The 20,875-nt window shown below is 41.9% G+C and overlaps 1 protein-coding gene across 2 annotated transcripts in view; it reads right to left on the reverse strand.

Moving 5' to 3' along the window:
- Tet2 (tet methylcytosine dioxygenase 2) overlaps nt 1-20,875 on the reverse strand; it is an 80,168-nt gene that overhangs the window by 49,798 nt on the left and 9,495 nt on the right. For both annotated transcript variants that reach the window (XM_055628163.1, XM_055628165.1), the window contains exon 2: nt 1,224-1,369. The gene's annotated coding sequence lies outside the window, so the exon portion shown is untranslated. The remainder of the gene's footprint in view (nt 1-1,223; nt 1,370-20,875) is intronic.

The raw sequence follows: 20,875 nt of genomic DNA on the forward strand, positions 1-20,875 counted from the left end.
CACACACACACACACACACACACACACACACACACACACACACACACTATACAATGCCCCCTCCCAAGTAGATAAATAAATGAGTAATTTTTTTCTTTTAAGAACTCTTTGTTTGGGAAACTTACTAGCACTTCAGTGCACTACAATCAGACTGGTCTTTATTAAGATTGACTTTAAAGACACAAGGAAGTCTGATTTCTCCTCCACCCACTGCCTCTGAACTGTACTTTCAGAAGCTGATATGAATGCCCTGTCAGACATGCTGGGTCACACTTTAGTTCTCTGCTAGTGCTCTCATGCTGGCTACCAAAGCTGCCTCCATTGTCAGACCAATTAGGCTGAGGACGTGGCCCCGTGTAACAGCGGAGGCGATGGCACTGTGGCAATAGCATTGCACTGTTCTGTGCTTGGTTACCAGTGAAGGCTCCTATTCCTATTTTAGAAATAATCAGATATTAGGAATTTAATAAGTATCCACTTATAAGTGAGTATATACCATGTGTGTCTTTCTGCTCCTGGGATACCTCACTCAGGATGATCTTTTCTAGATCCCACCATTTGCCTGCAAATTTCATGATTTCCTTGTTTTTAATTGCTGAATAGTATTCCATTGTGTAAATGTACCACAATTTCTGCATCCATTCCTCAATTGAGGGGCATCTGGGTTGTTTCCAGGTTCAGGTAATTATGAATAAAACTGCTAGAAACATGGTTGAACAAATGTCCTCTTTGACCTCCCCAAGGGAGGAGCAGACTTGCTAGGTCACAGGAGGACATTGCAGCCAGTCCTGAAGAGACCTGATAAACTAAGGTCAGATGGAAGGCAAGGAGGACCTTCCCTATCAGTGGACTTAGTTAGAGAGGGGCAGGGAGGAGATAAGGGAGGGAGAATGAGATTGGGAGGGAATGAGGGAGGGAACTACAGTTGGGATACAAAGTAAATAAACAAACTGTAATTAATATAAAAGAATAAAGATTTAATTAAAAAAAGAATCTGATAAGAACCCTCTTAAATAAAAATAACAATCCAGCAAAATACAGATAGGTATAAAAGCTGTACAACTTTGCAGATTTATCTTAAAATCTAACCCTTGTGTCCTATGCTTAGTTAATTGTTATAATTCACAGCATGACCTGGTGTCGAGGGTAGAGGAGAGAGTAGCCGTGTAATTGCAAACAACCTCGAACATGTGAGCCAAGCATCCGCCGTACCCCCACCTTACCGGCGGCACTGTCCCTCACTGCTCCACCTTGATCATGTCCTGTTGACCTTGTGTGAGCCCATCTCCTGCTTCCAAGCACCGTAGTGGAACAGGACCAAGGGACATGGAGAGTCTTGTGAGGGTAAGCTGCTGAATGGTTTACCAGCCTAGAGAAGACAAAATTAGATTGCTTTTAGTTTGCAAATAGGATCAGGGCATCTACCCTTATTACTAAAGGTATGACGTGCTTTTTCAAAAGGTCAGAGGCCTAATTACATTGCTGACTGTTAAAAAAATTAGGATTAAAAGATTTTTTTTATCAAATCAATGACAAATCAAATCAAATGCCCCCTTCCCCCCCTAAAACAAAACAAATCCCATCTGTGTAGAAAACTTTGAAACACCCAAGCATTCTGGTCCTCCATCCTTGCAATGGTCAACTAGGTTTGGTAAGCACTGACTGAGATTATGTCATCTGCCAGGCTCAGTCCTTAGCCTGAGCAAGAGTAGCAGCATTCCAGTGCAAGGATGAGCTGCTCACCCAGAGGCCCTGACCTGCTGGACTAAGGGAGAACTTTATCCCCAGGTGGATCTATGGAAGGCAGTGTTAGGGATCATTCCCATAAGCCCTGGCGATTACCGAGATGAAGCAGAAGTTAACTATTCTATTCTGTGAAAGCAATCACTGGGTGCTATGGAAAGGGGAAGGCATTTCACCAGGCGGTCCCCACACCAGGCGTTTCCCATGTCTCAGAACTGTCCCAGAACTTTCATTTTCTTGAATATGCATTTTTAGAAAGATTAGCTGAAGAGAAAAATACTTTGAAAACATAACCTAATCCATTGGTCAAAGACACAGTAAACTGAGTGATACAGAACATGGAGGGAATTTAGAGTTTTAATGAAATTTAGAGAGAAATGGGGAGAGGAGGAGCAAGACTTTATGAAGCTCGCTGTATATGGGGGGTTGTCCGAATGGAGCACTGGGAGAAGTAAAAAACATAGATATTCAAAACACAATCTAAAGAGCTTTAGCAAAGTGACTCATGTTCCATTTTTCTGAACACTGGAAACAACCCAGGGATAGCCCAAAGCTACCCACAGTAGTACCAGCTGCAGAAGCCATGTTCCAGGGGCTTTAGTGACACTACTTGATTCTTAGAAACTCTAGAACAACTTGGGTCATTTGACAGTTTCCCTGCTTTGAGCAAGAACTTTCAATCCTCATTCATTCATTCACTATTATTTTTGGTTTTTCAAGACAGGTTTCTCTATGTAGCCCTGGCTGTCCTGGAGCTCACTCTGTAGACCAAGCTGGATTCAAGCTCAAGAGATCTTGCCTGCCTCTGCCTTCTAAGTGCTGGGGTAAAAGGCATGTGCCACCACTGCCTTGCTGTTTTGTTTTGTTTTGATACAGGGTTCCTCTGTGTAATAGCTCTGGCTGGCCTGAACTGGAATTGTAGAGCAGGCTAGCCACAAACTCACAGAGATCTGCCTGCCTCTGCCTTTGCCTCTGAGTGCTGGGATCACAGGCAGGTGTCACGGAACCCTCACATTTTTCTTTTCTTTTCTTTTCTTTTTTAAAGTGAGAAGTACTAAAACTATCTTGCAAATGGCTGCCACCTTCAAAAGCAATGTTTTCTTCAGTCTTACCTACATTTTTTATCGTATGTCCTTTTCGTCATATTTATCCTCATGAGTGGTAAATGGTAGAAGACTTAGATACTATAAATAATAGTAGGTAAAATATTTAGTATTTTGCCTTTGCATGAAGTGACTGAGTCAGAAAAAAGAGAATGGCAGAGGAACTGAAAGAAAATGATTCGCCAGGGAGATACTATTAGTAACTCAACATGAAATTCAGTGACATCCTAGATATGTAGAGAAACAAGAATGAGTCAGTCACAGAACAAAGCTGTGGGTTTGATTGACTGGATCTGTGAGGAGATCAGCCAGAGAAAGGTGTCATTTATCTGAAAGGACTGCTAAGTGGAGACACTTGTGGATATCAAGGAATTTCAGATAAATAAGGATATTTAGGATTTTTCTCTTCTTCCTCTCCAGCCTAGCCCAGTTCTCTCCCCATCTCTCCTCAAGGAAATTTTGGTAGGACTGATAGAGGGTCATTGCCATTGCCCAGTGCACATACCTGAGGTCCCTCCCTCTGAGTTCAGCCGATTACGGACAGAACGCTACAGAGGGCAAAGAGGTTTCTGCCTTCCGTTTTTCTGTTTAAAAGTTAACATAGTAAAACAATACTAAATACTATGAGGACTTCATCTGTAAGCCTCTCATGCTGGCACGCTTTTGGGTACACCACGGGGCAGTGGTGCCCTCCACTCTCAAGATGGGCAGGGGAGCGTGCTCAGGGAGACTTCCCTCCAAGGCCTGGCTCAGCTTCAGGACTCCTAGAGGATGGAGTGTTGCCACAGCTAAGTTATCTGGTTGGCGGGGATTCCAGCTGGCAAACTGTCAAAGAGAACCATGAGGCTCCAGTTTTCTACGCCCCAAACAACCTCTTAGCAAAAACTTACTATAACAACTGCAATGGAATGATATACGCTATAAAGTGCAATCTTTCTGCAATTAATGTAGTTTTCAGAGAGATTTTTTCCCTCTTAAACTGAAAATCTACTCTAATTCCATCCTTATTAGTTATTTAGCGTTTTAAAATAGATTTTCTGCTATATTTTCTAGAAGGTAAATATATATATTCTCTGTGTAGCCTTGGGTGTTTTGGGCTTCCTTTATTGACCGGGGTGGCTGCAGGCTCACAGAGTTCAGTGTGCTTCTACTTCCCTGAGTGCTGGAATTAAAGGTATACACCACCACGCCTAGCTAAAATGATAAAAACCTAAAATCTACTAAAGGCATTTGGACTCACTTGGTGTTCAACATAATGTCCGCTGTATGTAGGTAGCAAGGCCCCAGAGCCTGTACTTGGATCCGCCTTGCTTAGGGGTCTCTGTTGGCTTGGAGATGGCTCAATGCAGAAACATCATATTTTTGGTAAAAGTCAATAATTCATTATTTCAAATTATTTCAAATTCTGAAAATGAATTTCCTTTCCTCCTTCTTTCTTTTTTTCTATGTATGAGAGTTATGCATTTGTGTGTGTGTGTGTGTGTACATCAACCTCTATTTCTCCAATTCTAGCTAGTCTTTGCTGGCTAGCTTGCCCTGTGGATATTTCTGTCTGCGGGATTTCTGGCATGCTTTTCTGTGGATTTTGGAGTCTTCACTCTTGTGCAGTAAGTATTTTATCCACCAAGCACTGTCCCCAGACAAGGCCGGCCTTTAACAAGAAAAGAGCATTCTCTAAAGCCAGTCACTCCAACTACAAGCGCACTCATGCACACACGCTACACACACCCTCTGTAAGATCTTTCTTTGGAAAGTCTTTATTTTTTTAGGCATTGTCTCATTCTACATCTCATGCTGGCCTGGAACTTACCATGTAAACCAGGCTCGCCTTGATCCTCCTGCCTCAGCCTCCTGAGTGCTGACATTCCTGGCATGAGCTACCATGTCTAATGCTCAAAAGGCATTCCTTTTCAATAGTTGGATCTATCATTAGCCCAATGTCATGGAGTCCTCCGTATTTCTCAGGCTGGGTCTGGCCCTTCCTTTCCCCATAGAGCCTGCACAGCCTCCCAGCATTAGCACTGCCTTCCTGTACAAAGGCTGTCTCTGCCTGCTGTGATCCTCCAGGTCAAAATGAGGTTGGAGCAGGTTACTGGCCTCAGCAGGGTGTGTCCACAAAACGGCTTTCTCCTTAGACACACACCCAAAGCTAGTAAATGACCCCTGCTGTATAGTTCTTAGAGGAAAGTGCTAGTTCAGAATCTCAGCAATTTGGCAGTAATGCCTTTCCTTATGAATGCTTTAAGAATCATTACACTGAAAAACTGCTTTAAGGAAAAGCTATGAGAAGAAAACTAAAGAAGCCCCCATCTATTTCTGCTCTTGTTCCTCCTAACTTATACCAAGTGTGAATCTGAAGGAAGAATTCATCAGGAATTTGCGGAACAAATTCCAGAAAAATAAAAACAAATACGCTCCACACAAGCTGTTTCTAGTTGAGTCTTTAGAGACCTTAAATCACAAACAAATTTGAAATATTAGCCAGCAGTTAAAAGATGTTTATCATAGTGTTTGCACTGCACCAAGAGATTATCCAAGAGACAGTCAGAATGTAAGAGACACCTGTAAGTTCTGCGCTGTGAGATGACATATAAGTCAATTGACACACTCTCTAGAAACAAAAGAATGTCGTGAGGAAAAAACTATAGTGGGCGTGTTTAAAAGTTAAAAAATGGGACACCCACGTTAGAAGAAAATGAGCAAAAATACAGCAGGAAGCCAAGTGTGGTGGTCTGCTTCTGTTATCTCAGCATACAGGAAGCTGAGGCAGGAATGTTGCCTACCCTGTTCCAAAAAAGGCAACCGAACAAAATGAAACATACATAAATTTCTGAGTCTGAAGTATAAACATTCCACACTCTGATGCTATCCAGGACTTGGCTTCTTTGGTCAGCATCTGGGCCAATGGAGGATGTGTCTAAAACTTTAACTCTGACAGCCAGGGAAAGATATGGTTTACTTTTGATCCAGTAAATAGGAACTAAAGTTTCCTACAGCAGCCATGCCATTCATTTTTGACGTGCAGGCATTCTGAGAATCCTCTCCAGAAATCCCATAGAAAGAGAAGGGGAGGGAGCCAGTTGAGGTGGTGGTGCCTGCTATGAGTCCACCACCTGGGGAGCAGAGGCACAGGCCCCTCTGAGTTTGAGGCCAGCCTGAAATACAGAGCAAATTCCGGGACCAGCACTGGTTTTAATGGTTCATCTGTCATTTCCTCTTTTTTTCATACTAGGCTCTAGGCAATTCTCCCTCTAGGCTCAGGCCTCTGAACACTCAGTTCCCAGTTTGTAGCACTACTTGGAAGGTATTTAGGAGGTGCAGCCTTGCTGGAGAAAGCATGTTCCTGTAGGTGGGCTTTGAGAATTGAAAGCCTCTGTCATTTCCAGTCACCCTCTCTGCTTTGTACTTGGCAGTTAAAGATGTGAGCTGTCAGTTTCTTGTTCCTGACACTTTGCCTGCTGCTTGCTGCCTTGCCTCCCGTCATGATGGACTCTGATCCTTCTGGAGCCACAGGCAAATAAACTCTTCCATAAGTTGCTTTCAATCTTACCACAGCAACAGAAATAACTAACATACTGGATGTGTTGTTACAGTTAAATATAGGACAATAATTCTCCTGAGAAGCAAGTTTCTTTTCAGGGCAGGGGTTGGGGTTGAAGATAAGGTTTTTCTTTATAGCCCTTGTTTTCCTGGAACTTACTCTGTAGACTAGGCTGGCCTTGAACTCAGAGATCTACCTGCTTTCTCCTCTCAAGCAGTGGGATTAAGAGGGTGTGCCATTATAGCAAAAGAAAGGAAATCTTTTTCTCTGTGTAGCCTTGCCTGTCCTGGACTCCCTTGGTAGACCAGGCTGGTCTCAAACTCTCAGAGATCTGCCTGCCACTGCCTCCCTGAGTGCTGGGATTACAGGCATGCACCACCATGCCTGGCTGAATCTCAAGACAGTTTTACAACTCTACCCTCGGAAGGAGACTAAGGAGAAAGGGTAGGGAAGGGCTATCATAGGAGAAGCCTGCCTCACTTTCAAATTCTCACCCTGCTCTTTATAACTCTAAAATACTCGGCTTAGCCTTTAGGGAAACTGAGGACTAGAGAAGGACTAGATAATACAATGGTTTCATTGTATTATCAGTGCTCTAGCCCAGCTCTAAGCTTTATGAGTTTATGGTTTAGATCAGTGGTTTTCAACCTTTCTAATGCTGAGACCCCTTAATACTGTTTCTCATGCCGTGGTGACCCCAACCATGAAATTCTTTTCGTTGCTACTTCAGAACTGTAAGTTTACTACTGTGATGAATCATAATTTAAATATCTATATTTTCTGCTGGTCTTAGGTGATCCCTGTAAAGGTCATTTGATCCCCAAAAGGGTCATGACCCACAGGTTGAAAAATGGTGGCTTAGATGCTATCCAATTTGATTCTCATGGGACAGATACATATATTGAGTAAATACCCAGATGTACACACTTATAACTCCAGCACTCAGAGACAGAGGCAGGAGGATAGCCACAGGTTCAAATCCAGGCTGAGCTACATGGCAAGTTATAGGCCAGCCAGTACTATATAATGAGACCATATCTCAAACAAAATAAATTAGGATGAAAAAAAATTTAGAAATACAAGGTACATTATATTGGTAGAACTATCTCAATTTATTCATAGTTACATGATTCTGAAAGAAATTGGTTTTTTGAGACAGAATCTCATGTATCCCAAGCTGGCCTTGAACTTCCTACACAGTCAAGGCTGATCTTAAACTCCTAATTCTCCTGCCCCTACTTCTTGAGTGCTGGAATTTCAGGTATTTACTGCCATGCCTAGTTTGCATAAACTGTGCATGTACAGAAGAATAAAAAGCCAGAACGTTTTTTTTTTCAATGTTAGGGGCTACTTCTTTAGCCCCTAAGAACATTTTTTTTTTAAACAAAGAATATTCCCTAAGCTACAATTCACAGTCATAATGATCATCACTGAGTTCAAAGGTTCAAAGGCATTTTATAACATATGCTCTATTCCTTCAGATTTGTCAATTTCATGTCCTAAAGTGCTGTGGTGGATTCCTGGGAGAAAAGAGTCTATTATCAAGGTTCAACCAGACTGAATTACTGGTTGTACCATTCATAGTAGCCACAAATTAAGGATCAATAAGACTGTAAGTGCTTTAGAAAGAAAGCTGCTTAAAGTCTGTAACATGACCCTCGATATTAAAAATAGTTTACTTTCCAATACTTTGAGGAAAGTATGAGGTTTGTATTAACTCTAACTTCCAATGTCTTCAAGACATTCAAGAAGGATGAATGTTAAACTCTTAATTGTATCATAACTGACTCATAGTCCTGACTTTGAGTGAAGACACTCTGGGCCTTGAGGTCACAAGAGGGAAGATTTAAGGCCATCGCAGGAGCAGCATCAGTCCCAACATCAAGAAAACACTAGACACACTCTAAGGGCTGGTGAGATGCAGAACTAGATACGGTGTGAAACTTCCCACTCTTCTACTACACTATAAAGCTGGTGACCTTTGAGCTCTTACTTTTTTCTTTTTTTTCATAACAGCATTGCTTGGCTGGAGAGATTACTTGGCTTGGTGATTAAGGCCACATACTGCTCTTGCAGAATACGCTCCTTCAGTTCCTAGCGCATAGGTTGGACAGCTCCCAACCACTTGTATCTCCTGAATTGAATGCAGTCGGGCTCCTTGAGCACCTGCATTCACATACCAGACACCCCTGAGCTACACATAATTAAAAAGAAACCTTAGAAAAAAATTTTTTAAATAGTATCACTTCAGAAACAATCGTGTTGAATTTTAAGCAAGCGGGGGTTTTACCAGATCCCCTTCGTTTTGACACAGAGACTGGCTCTGTCTCCCAGACTGTCCTCTAAGATTCCAAGTAACCCACCCTGGCTTCAAACTCGCCATCCTCCTTCCTGAGCTCTGCTAGCACTCAAGATTACAGGCCTGCATCACCACGCCCAGGTAGATTTCATCAAACCTCATTTCTAATAGAAAAGCAAAGGAAAGGATTTATAAAAAGATATCAAACAAGAAAACTCTGGAGCTATTTTTATCTGTTATTAAAACAAAGCATGCATTTTGCAAACTAGAACTTTTATTAAAGAGGAAATGAAAATAATTCTATCACAGCCCTGCCACGGTGCCCCACACCTGTCATCCCAGAACTTCAGAGGTGGAGGCAAGAGGAGCAGGAAGTAGAAGTTCAAGATTAATACTGTGTGTGCATGCATGTGTGTGTACACCAATGTATGGTCCAGCTGCCAGACGAAGATGAAGCTTTGATCATGATATATTGCTACTATTACTATCATTGCCATCATTAGTAGTATTATCTAGACAGGTTCTCACTATAGCCCTGGCTGGCCTGGAACTTACTCTGTACACCAGGCTGCCTTCAAACTCAGAAATCCACCTGCTTCTGTATCCAAAGTGCTGGCATTAAAGGTGTATGCTACCACACCTACAAGATTTTAGAAAAAGCACTGATGGGTCAGGGGTTTCAAGTCAGCTTGGGTGGGCTACATAGCACGATTGTGTCTCAAAGGAAAAAAAGAAAATGGGGGGGGAGGGGAAGCATTCATCAATTTAAAACAAATAAATGATGTCTCTCTTGCTATACACTAGTGGTAAACAGCAGAGTTAAAAATCTGGCATGCCAAAGCTTGGGTCAGAGGATGGAGGAGGGTCCCAGGGGGCCATCTACAGTCCACCTAGAAGCCGTGTGCTATTTTAGTCCCAGGGCAGTGGAGAGGACCAGCAGTGGTGGCGAGGGAGACACAGTGGCTGAGGCAGCAGAGGTGCCAGCTCCTTTGGAAGCACTTCAACGACGGTGGCACAGCCCCTCTCACACACCTGCTGCAGACGGGCTCTGCTTCTTCGCATGGCTCTCAAGGGATACAAAAAGACCAAGTGATGTTAAGTCTCTTTGACTCAAACACTTGCTAGGGAAGGGGGGCGGGGATGTTACTTTTCACTTTAGCGCTAGCTAGAGAACATATAAAATGCTTTCAAAATTGTACTATCGAGCTACCATGAAAACGGAAGCATGAAGCTAAATTTTCAAGCGAAGGCCACGCTAACTGAATCGAAATCTATTTCCTCCTAAGTAAAGGCAGCAGATAGCACGCAGGTGTGTCAACTCATCCAGGCAAAATAGTGCATACCTGCAATCCCAATACTTGGAAAGGTAAGACATAATTAATTACAAGTTTGCGGATAAACGTGTAAAGAGCGAGACCCTGTCTGAAAAACAAGTAAAATAAGATGAAAAAAAAAAAAGGCAAAAAAGTTCAAGCACATGTCATACTTAGGGTTTCATAATCATATAAAAAGATGAGAAATTCAAATGTTTAGATAACAAACTTATGGGCTATCTTAATAAAAGTAATTATTATTGTGCCATACAAAAGGGGATATAACCATTACTACTTAAAAATTGATCGATTTGTTGTAAACATTTAAGAAATAGTATCACTAATGGAAAAAACACAACAAAACAAAACCATGAAGCATGATGCAGATCGCAGGACACACAGAACTGGGTGGTGAAGTGAAATATAGTTTTCTTTTATGCGTATGAGTGTTCCACCTGCATGTATGTGTGTACTCCATACGCGTGCCTGGTGCCTGTGGAGGTCAGAAGAATGTATGTAGCCCTATGAAACTAGTGTTACAGAAGGTTTTGAGGCCCCATATGGGCACTGGGCATCAAGTCAGGCATTCTCTCCAGCATGTAAGAATTCTTCTGAAATGTTCAAAACTGGACAGGTAAGATGATGGGGCTTGGCAGATAAAGTGCTCACTGTGCAAGCCTGAGAGTCTCAGTTTGATCCCCGGGGCCCATGTAAAGGTGGAAGGAGAGAACAGATTATACAAAGTTGTCCTCTGACTTCTATACACATGCCATGATACACACATATCTCAAAAATAACATTTTCAATATTCAAAATCCGTTTTTATTTGCTAAATCTTCTAAGAGAGATATTCACACCCGAAGAGACAAAGACTTGGTCCACTGTTGAAGGAGTTCAAATCATCTGTAACTTTCATGCTGTAGAAACCAGTGTAAGAGTTTTTGCCTACCATGGGTTGCTACAGGGAAGACTGGGGCAGGGCAGATAGGCGGAAGGTATGCTCAACCTCTCCAAGCAGCGTCATCGCTGGGCAGAGTGGAAGGCATCCCAACATGCACAGGAGGGGAAAGTCCTCCCCAAGAATATCAACTGCAGCTGAGTGTGGTCGTGCACACCTGCAGTACCGGCACTCAGAGAGGCAAAGGCAGGCAGAGCGTCCTTATTTCAAGGCCATCCTGGTCTACATAATGAGTCCAGGACAGTCGAGGCTGTCTCAAAAACCAAACCAACCAACCAAACAAAAAAAGAGTATCAGCTGTGGCGAAATGAAGTATTTATGAAATATATAAAGAGTGACAGGCACATACATTCTCCTAAATGCAGAGAGCAAAGACACTGACAAAGGCTAAAGATTTATATGGCCTCTTGATCTTTGGCTAAGATCAAGTGTTGAGACCATTTTTAGAAAGTGATGCTGAGAAGCTGGGCATGAGGTGGCCTCTAAAACCAGCCTTTAAGAAGCTGAGGCAGGAGGGCTTTTACAAGATCAAGGCCAGCCAAAGATTCAAATAAATAACAAAAATAAGTAAACAAATAGAAAAAAAAAAAAACAACCTCTCACTACTCATACATAAGAATGCAACAGACTGGTTCTTTCTCACTAGGGAGACAGCTGCTTTACAGGCCTCACTGCAGAGAGCCTTCCAGGGGATGTCAATCTTCCAGCAACAAGACTGATAAAGTTACTTAAGTAAGGCACTAGGTGTGTGCCAGGTCAGGGTGTGCAAGTCACCTCCCTCACTGCCATGGATGAAGTCATGTGTTATACAGAATGCAGGTCAGAGATGACATAAATCACCCAAGAGTCACAGCTGTCAACAAATCACTTTTTATTGCAAGAACTCACTTTCAGACGAAGAGGTGAGGCCAGGAGGGACGTAGAAAACAAACAGGACATTTTCGTCTTAAACACTAGCTGCTCAGTCAGTAGACATGATAATTTGCTTTGTAGCCTTTGTACCATGAGCATTGTAAGAAGCTAACTGAAGCCTGTTGTCTCCTGTAGACCCTTACAGGAAACCTGTCTCTTTGTAGACCTCTGCTTTTAATAAAAGATCAGTGTTAATTATTCATCATGAATAATGCTATAGGTCAATTAAAAGGGACATTAGGCTACTTGCTTTAGCCACGGGAAGGGGTTGGGATGCCCCGCTTGATCTTGAGCTGCCTGGATTTATGATCATGTATTTGACATTACTTGAGACTTTTCAGGAACTACTGCATTGTTCTGTCTTGAATTTCCATTTCACAATATGCAATTTGGAGTCCTGTGGCTCTCCAGTGCTGTGTTCTGTGTGCCCTTTTCCTTTTTGTGATTTAGTTTTTGAGTTTTCTATCCCCATGCCTTTAAGCTCCGAGATTTATCCTTGAGTCATGTCTGGCTTGCCATTGAACCCATCAAAGGCATTCTTCATCAGTCCAGTTGCAGCATGCTTGTTATCTAATAGGTCTTTGGAAAGGTCTACCTCTATGTCCGTCGACATTATCCACCTGTTCTTGCGTCTATCTACCTTTTCTACTTATTCATTGGCATATTAATCATCATTTTAAAAAATTCTGGGGTCCAGTGAGATGGTGCAGCTGGTAAAAGGTGCTTGCTGCTAAACCTGACACTTGGGTTTTATCCCTGAGACTCACAAAGTAAAAGGTGGATGACTCATACAGGTTGTCATCTGGTCTCCACTGCGTGTGTGCATGCACACACACACACATGCACAAATACAATAAATAAGCCAGGGATTGGTAGTGAATGACTTTAATCCCAGGGAGGGAAAGAAAGGCAGATTTCTGAGTTCGAGGCCAGCCTGGTCTACAGAGTGAGTTCTAGCTCAGCCAGGGCTATACAAAAAAAAAAAAAAAAAAAAAAAAAAAAAAAAAAGCCAGCAATGGGTGGTGGAAGGGAGAGAGGGGGGAGGAGGGAGGGAGAATGACTGTTCAAGTCCACCCAGAACTACATAAAGAAGTCTTATCTCAGAAAGAGAAAAGTAAACAAGCAAACAAAGCAGAAAGTAGGTTTCATTAAATATTTTCTTGAAGCCAGGCCTTGAACGTCTAATAGATGTCTCTGACATTTTTCAAAGTGATTCCTTTCCCCTCCCTTGCCAGGAAGCAGGTGGTGTTATAGTACACTGTCTACTTGGAGGAGCTGGGAGAGCTGGTGGCACAGGAAGGAGGTGCCACCCTAACTGATGATCCAGGAGTCTGTACTTCTTAGCCACACTGAGCTTGCAGCAAGTCATTAACTGCTCAGCTTTTCCCACTCTGAGTAGGTCCTGTGGATTGTTCTGAGAGGCTGTGCTACTCCCTATCTGCTTGCAGCTCCCAGACACAGGCTTTACTTTCCTCTGATCTCTGGACAGATCCAAGAATTGCTGGCTTTCATCTTATTCAACGTTTTGCTTGTCATTTGGATGGAGTGGTGACTTCCATGTTCCTTACACAAGAGACTGCATAGAGGAATTCTCAGTCATCTCCAATTCCTATCCCAACTCTGCAACCATATATAATCATAGAGATACATAAAGCCCAACTCTTACTTATTTTAAATTATTCTTTTCTTTTTTCTTCTTATTTTTCCTTCTTCTCTTCTTCCTCCTCCAAGACTGGGTGCCTTACTGTTTAGCCCTGGCTGACTAGAATTCTCTATATCTTCCTGCCCCTACTTTGAAGTATTGGTATTAAAGGTATACCCTACCACATCTGGCAAAACAAACAAACAATGTATTTTGGAAGCTGTGGAAAAATTGTACATGACAAATCACCCACGTGTGACAGCTTTTTAAGAACTATTTTGGGACAGGCATAGTGGAACACACCTTTAGTCCCACCACTTGGGAGGCAGAAGCAGGTAGATCTCTGAGTCTGAGGCCAGCCTAGTTAGCCTACACAGTGAATTCCAGGACAGCCAGGGCTATGTAGAGAGACCCTGTCTCTGAAAACAAACAAAAATTATTTTGTGGGGGCTCAAGAGATGGCTCAGCATTTAAGTTCACTGGCTGCTGTCCTAGTGCTGGACCTGAGTTTAGTTCCCAACACCTATGTGGCTGTATACAATTGTCTATAACTCCAGTTCCAGGAGATACCCTCTTCCGGCTTCTGCTGCTCAGGCAGCCTTGTGATACACAGATACACATATAGGAAAACACTCATACATGTGAGATAAAATAACTGTAAGAAATAAGAAATGCCCAAAACAACAAAAAGTTTTGTTTTGTTTAGATTTATTTATTTAATGCATATGAGTGTTTTATCTGCCTCTATGAACCACATGTGCCTAGTCCCCTTGGAGAACAACATATCTGTTCCCCTGGAACTGGAGTTATATAGAGGGCTGTGGGCTGCCATGTGGCCTGTGGGTTCTGGGAACCAAACTCTGGTCCTTTGGAAAAGCAAAAAGTGTTCACGTGCATTTAACAGCCTCCAGCACCCACGACTTCCTCCCCCCTTCCCCACACAGAGTCTTACTACATAACTCTGGCCTCTAACTCAGAGACCCACCTGCCTCTGCTTCCTCCCAAACGCTAGGATTAAAGGTGTATGCACCAACACACCCAGTCATGACTGCTCGCTAAGTCCAAGGACAGGTGAACTGTAAAGAAGCCAGTTGAAAGATTTGCATCTTATCACATGAGCAGATACTAAGAGATACCAGAAACCTAACCCCAGGGTTAGCAGGCACATCCTCGCCGGGGGACAGTGCTCATTTTGCATGAGACCTGACCTCTCCCCTTAGACTAAGATTGTTTAAAACTCAAAAGTACTGTTGCAAATTGTGTTTTTAAGCACACAAGGTAATCGGGATACTGTAACATTTTAAGGACATGGAAAAGAATACAATAGCTGAAAGAAGGGGAAAAATAGAAACACCTGGAGAAGAGGGAGGGAGGGAGGGATTGGGAGGAGATGGGGGAGGGGACCACAGTTGGGATACAAAGTGAATACATTGTAATAAATAATTAATAAAATAATGAAAAAAAGAATACAGTAGCCATTGTGAAGAGCATTTTAGATGTAATGTTTCCTTTTGCTCCAAGAGCTTCTGGGAAATTGTATGGCCCAACACCCATCTGCAAACCCAGCCTCACTTGCATGCACTGAATGGACACTTTTGAAATCAAGTGTGAAATGTGAGGACGTTGACAAACAGGAAGATTCATTTAGGGGAGTGTAATTCACTAGAAATTCCACAAAGATAAGAAAAATAGGTGATGAAATAAAGTGATAACAGAAGAAACATTCCTTCAAATGAAAGAAGGTGCTTGTTTGAAGATTGTATAGACCCTGAGTGTGAGATACATGTCTTTAGTCCCAGCACTTGTCCAGAAGCAGAGGCAGAGGCAGAAGGATCTCTGAGCTACATAGTGAGACCCTGTCTGGAAAACCACACCAAACCAAACCAATCCAAATCAAAAGATTGTACAGATCACAGTGTTAAGACAAACAACAGAACAACATTTTAAGTTATAACTAAATATGTTGTAATGAGATTTTGAAGTTAAAGAGTCAAGTTTCATAAGAAGTAGTTGAATGTTTAAAATGTTGACATCGGATATTGCATAAGCAATGCCAGATGGTGGTTAGCTACCAATGTCTCCTAAATTCTTAGTTAAAATGATATTAAACTCCCAAGTGTTGTAGTGCAGGTCTGCAATCCTTACTTGGTAGTCTGAGGAAGTAGGAGCTAGAAACTTGAGAGCAGCCTGCACTACACTGTAAGTGTATTTTCTGTCTCTAGAAAATAAAAATTCTAGTTACTCCAAATGATTATTTGCCCACCCATGCAGAAAAATGTTAAGCATTTTGGACAGGTTGGGACTCCTAGTATCTCCTGAACTCCTGAAATGCTTAGAGGTGTGGACTATTGTGGAAGAAATGAGAAGAGGGTGAACCGTAATTAAGCCCAAGGAGGAGAAAAAGACGAACAGAAACTCTGTGTGTTACACAAAGCACAAAATGAGGGCTTAAGAGAAACACACTTCCTATCCAAAGCCTATGGCCTCCATGGGCACCAGCGCTAAAGAGTAGACCCCACACAGACACACACCCCTGATCATAAATAATTATTTAAAAAGAAATAAAAAGCAATTAGGGTTTTCAAGAAAAAAAATGAATGTTTATAGAAAAATCAGAGACTGTTTATGAAAGGGACTAAAATGTATCATAACTTCAGGGAACATAAATAATATAAGAAAACAAAATTCCCTTAAGTTGATGCTAAAAATACTACACCTGAAACAAGCCACATTCTCTGTCAGGATTGTTCTTCCTGCTCTCTATACTGACCATGCCATGTGCTGACTTCTAGCCATCATAATCATGATACTGTAAGTGATGTTTTCAGTTAGCAGTGTGAACCAAAACACAAGAAAACTAGCTCTAAATGAGCACCAGAATGTAATTTTTTCTTTTGTGTTGCTAAGATCAAACCCAAACAAGTCTTGCTCATGCTTGCAGGTCTATGAATGATATGTCCTCCAAATATGAAACATATAGACTTACCAATATGGAATAACAGCATAGAAAACAGAAAATTGGGTTTGGAGACACTCTCCCTGCCAACAACAACCTTCTTGATGTGTGTACGTGTGTGTGTGTGTGTGTGTGTGTGTGTGTGTGTGTGTGTGTGTTTTGAGACAGGGTTTCTCTGTAGCCCTGTCCTGTAACTCATTCTGTAGACTAGGCTGGCCTTGAACTCAGCAATCTGTATTGCTCTGCCTCCTTGTCGGCCAAGGTTAAAGGTATGTGCCACCTCACCTGGCAGAACATTTAGTTTTTAAAATTGAACAATGGGGCATGCCTTTAATCCCAGCACAGAAGGAGGCAAAGAAAGGCAGGATCTCTGAGTTCAAGGCCAGTCTGGTCTACAGAGTGAGTTACAGGGCAGCCAGGGTTGCACAGGGAAACTCTGTATTGAAAAACAAACAAACTAATAAATAAATAAATAAATAAATAAATAAATAAATAAATAAATAAATATTCTGTGATGAGGAAGAAGAATAAAAACCATGCTTCTAATTATACTCTTTCAAATGCTTAAATTGTAACACTATAGTGGGGAATGTCTGTAACCCCACTACCTGGAGGCAATAGGATCAGATGTTTAAGGTCCCCTCCAATATCTGGCAAGTTCCAGGGTTGCTTGAACTACATAACAAACAACAATAATAAGCCCACATGCTTGGTGTCATGGTGTTAATTTGAGGCTGGCCTCAAATTCTCCATCAAATGGCCTTTAATTTTGTATTTTCCTAGCTCCACCTCCCAAGTGCTGGGCATACAGGTGTGAGCCACCACCCCATATACTCCTTAGTATTAATAGTTTTTTAAAAAAGATTTATTTATTATTTATATACTATACTGCCTGCACATACACCTGCACACCAGAAGAGGGCACCAGATATCATTATAGATGGTTGTGAGCCACCATGTGGTTGCTGGGAATTGAACTCAGGACATTTGAAAGAACAACCGGTGCTCTTAACCTCTGAGCCATCTCTCCAGCCCCCATATTACTAGTTTTTAAACCATGCAGGATATCATTTAATATTTCTAAAAACATGGTTATTTTCATACACCTAATAAGAATAATAGAGGACAGTCCTGAACAGGTGTCAACGGGAGCTAGTGTGTCTGGCTGTTAAAATACAGAATGGAAATGATTCTCCATCTCTTCAGAGATGATGCCGCTACACTGTGCATCCTTGGTCAGGTCCAATACTGAGAAAGTTATGCCAAGATCAGTACCAAGGACCATCCAGGCAGTAGAGAATTCACTCCTTTAAGTAAGTAATGACTAGAAAATAGCCCAGGAAAGTACTCAGATGCCCAGTCTATGTTTGCCTGTTTGCCATGTAGCTTAGGCTGGCCTCAAACTTGTGGCAGTTCTTCAGCCTCAGCTTCCACACTGCTGGGATAGCAGTAAAAGGGACCCAAACCCTGATTGTTGTCCACTTTGCAGACAAGGATAATGGTCCCTTTCCTCCTGATACAGACAAATGTTCAACATGCACAAGAAGATCAAAACAGCATGCATTCAGCCAATGAAAGTTTACAAAGTAAAATGTGGACTGTTTGATTAGTTATAACATCAGCTCCTCTTAGCAATATATAAATTTTTTTTAAATGTTCCCATTTTACAGATGGTGAAGGAGGTCTACAGAGCACAAAGCAATATGATAAAGACACACAAACCTGATGAAAAGAAAAACGAAGATTTTTCCTGCGGCACGATCTAACTTAAATATAAAACCTGAGGAAATAGAAATCATCCAAACAGAAAACAGTTAACATTGCCTGTTTAGAATTAAATATTGCCTCGTAAGCGTACAAACTGACTTTTCCTTACAGCCTTCTCTTCTCTCATGTCAGTCCTTGGAATCTTTAAAGCCTTCTATACCTGGTCACAGTGTACAATGTTGTGTATGAACTATGCTTTTTTTCAAATCTAATAAATGATTTAAAATTGGACTGAAGGTGGTTAGTATCAAAAGAGTAGTCATATAAGTGGTTGAAAAGCCATTTAATGTACACACTTGCACATAAAATACGAAAATATATTTACAACAGAGGCTGTGGATGGAGGTAAAGGGCTAGCCCAAGGTCTATAAAACAATCACCACAAAAATCAAATGGAAACAAACACTCAGAATTAAACCTATAGTTTAGAGAAGTAATACATGCCCAAAGAGAGGAAGAAGAAAAAGGATCTTTGACAATTAGTCACAAACAGGAATCAGTTTACAGTCAATCTTGGAGTTTTCATAACTTGTGACAACTGTTTATTATTCATTGAAAACTATTGGTGTCGTCATTTCTGCATGTTTCCCTCTCACCTGGCTAGCACATCTCTGCGTTCAACACTTGCTGGCATTCAGTTGAATACAGACAGGTGCCTCATCATTAAACTGCATACAAAATTACCTCTCACTTTACTTTCCTCCTGACATAAATGTACAAGATGATTTAGCCAGCTTCCAGCATATGGAAGCTGAGGCAGAGCCACCACAAGATGAGGCCAGCCTCAGCTACATAGCAAGCGGAAGGACAGCCTAGGCTCCACAAGCAGACCCAGTCTTAAATGAAAACTACAACTAAACAGACAAACAAATATATCAGATAAAAAGGGGTTTTCTCATTATATTCATTGCTAAGAAATGCTTCTCTGTACAAATACACTCGGTAGTTTTGGGAAACTTTCATACATACATTGGAAGTGCTTATACTAAAAGAAAAAAAAGCAGAAACAGTGAGTGAGAAATAATTTTAAAATGAGAGAAAATGCAGCCCTAACTCCAGGGCAGATTCCTACCATTGTAACTAAGTTAACCTGTAGGAGAGTTAGGGTCAGCCCAACTATTAAAGCCTTAAGTGGCTTCAGGGCTACTTTCCCCCTCCAGCGTCAAAAACTACCACTATTTTTCATTCAGAAAGTTTCCTTTCAGGTGGCAATGGTATTCTAACAGAAACAGGGGGGTGAGGCTCCTTCCTGCACCCACCACATTTCTCTCCCAGTCGAGTTTACTACACTTGCAGGGTGTTCTTACTCAGCACCAACGCCCCAAGAGCTAGCTAAGAGACTAGTTTGTGGGGTGCCACCCGCCCTCAATGTTAACCGAATTCTGGAACCGTCTGTAAACATCAAATCCATGCGTGTTTGACCACCTGGGATGGCATGAAGATCACCCGGAGCTGCCCTGGAGCCAGGCATTCCTCTTAACATTACAGGCCTCTGGTACCTTGCGTGTGTGTGTGTGTGTGTGTGTGTGTGTGTGTGTGTGTGTGTGTGTGTTTGCTACCCAGTGTGACCGTGTCTTGGAAAACAGCCAACCATTCAAACAGCTCATTTTCAGTCACCTGCTGCATCTCAGTTGTGGCCTCACCTTCCACTTTCAGACGCTGTAACATCAGGGAAACCGTGATCGGATGCAATACAAACTCCGCTCACAACCCGCTCATGTTTTACTGATCAGAAGCCGCCTGATGACAACTATAACACAGTCAAACATATGCAAGATCAGACACTTAAATTCATGATGCAGCCAGGGGAGGGGGCAGATGCCTGTAATCCCAGCAGGGAGGCAGAGACAGGCGGATCTCTGAGTGTGAGGCCAGCCTAGTCTACAAAGGCAGTCCCGGTCAGTCAGAGCTACACAGAGAAACCCTGTCCCGAAAAACCAACAATAATAGTAATAATAGTAATAGTAATAATAATAATAATAATAATAATAATAATAATAATAATAATAATAATAAATTCCTGGTGCTTTTTTAAAAACCCAAGACCCTTTATGGATAAACATAAAGGAAAATCAACTAGGGAAAGGAGGAACTAAGTACTGGGGAAAGCTTTATTTCTATTGGTTAGCCCCAGGGTGAGGTGGGTACTGAGCAAGGTGGGGCAGCCATTCTGCTTGAAGGATTTCAGACCCTAGTTTGGGGGTGGGAAGCAGGGGAACCTGAAAAGTATCAACTTTCTCTAGCCATAGTTCCTACTCTGGGGAGCTGGATCGTGGACTCACTTCTGGAGACCCTGTAATGAAGATAAACCTTTGTTGTTGTTTTTGTTTAGGATTATTATTGTTATTTTTTTAAATTGAAAATAGATTTTTTTTTTCATATACCATGTTCTGATTACGGTTTTTCTCTCCCTCAGCTCCTCCCATGTTCCTTTTTGTCACTGTTGATCGTCATTTAAAAAAAGTGTTTGTGAGAACAGGCCTGGTTTAATGCACTGGGCACTGTAACTGGCAGAACCAAGGCTTCACCTACCAAAGCAAACAAACAAAACGGCTCTGCTAACCCTGAGAGACAAAAGAGATTATCCCCCCCATACACACACACACACACACACACACACACACACACACACACACACACA

Source organism: Psammomys obesus, unplaced genomic scaffold (genome assembly GCF_907164565.1).
Source record: "Psammomys obesus unplaced genomic scaffold, mPsaObe1.curated_primary_1811, whole genome shotgun sequence".
NCBI lineage: Eukaryota > Metazoa > Chordata > Mammalia > Rodentia > Muridae > Psammomys > Psammomys obesus.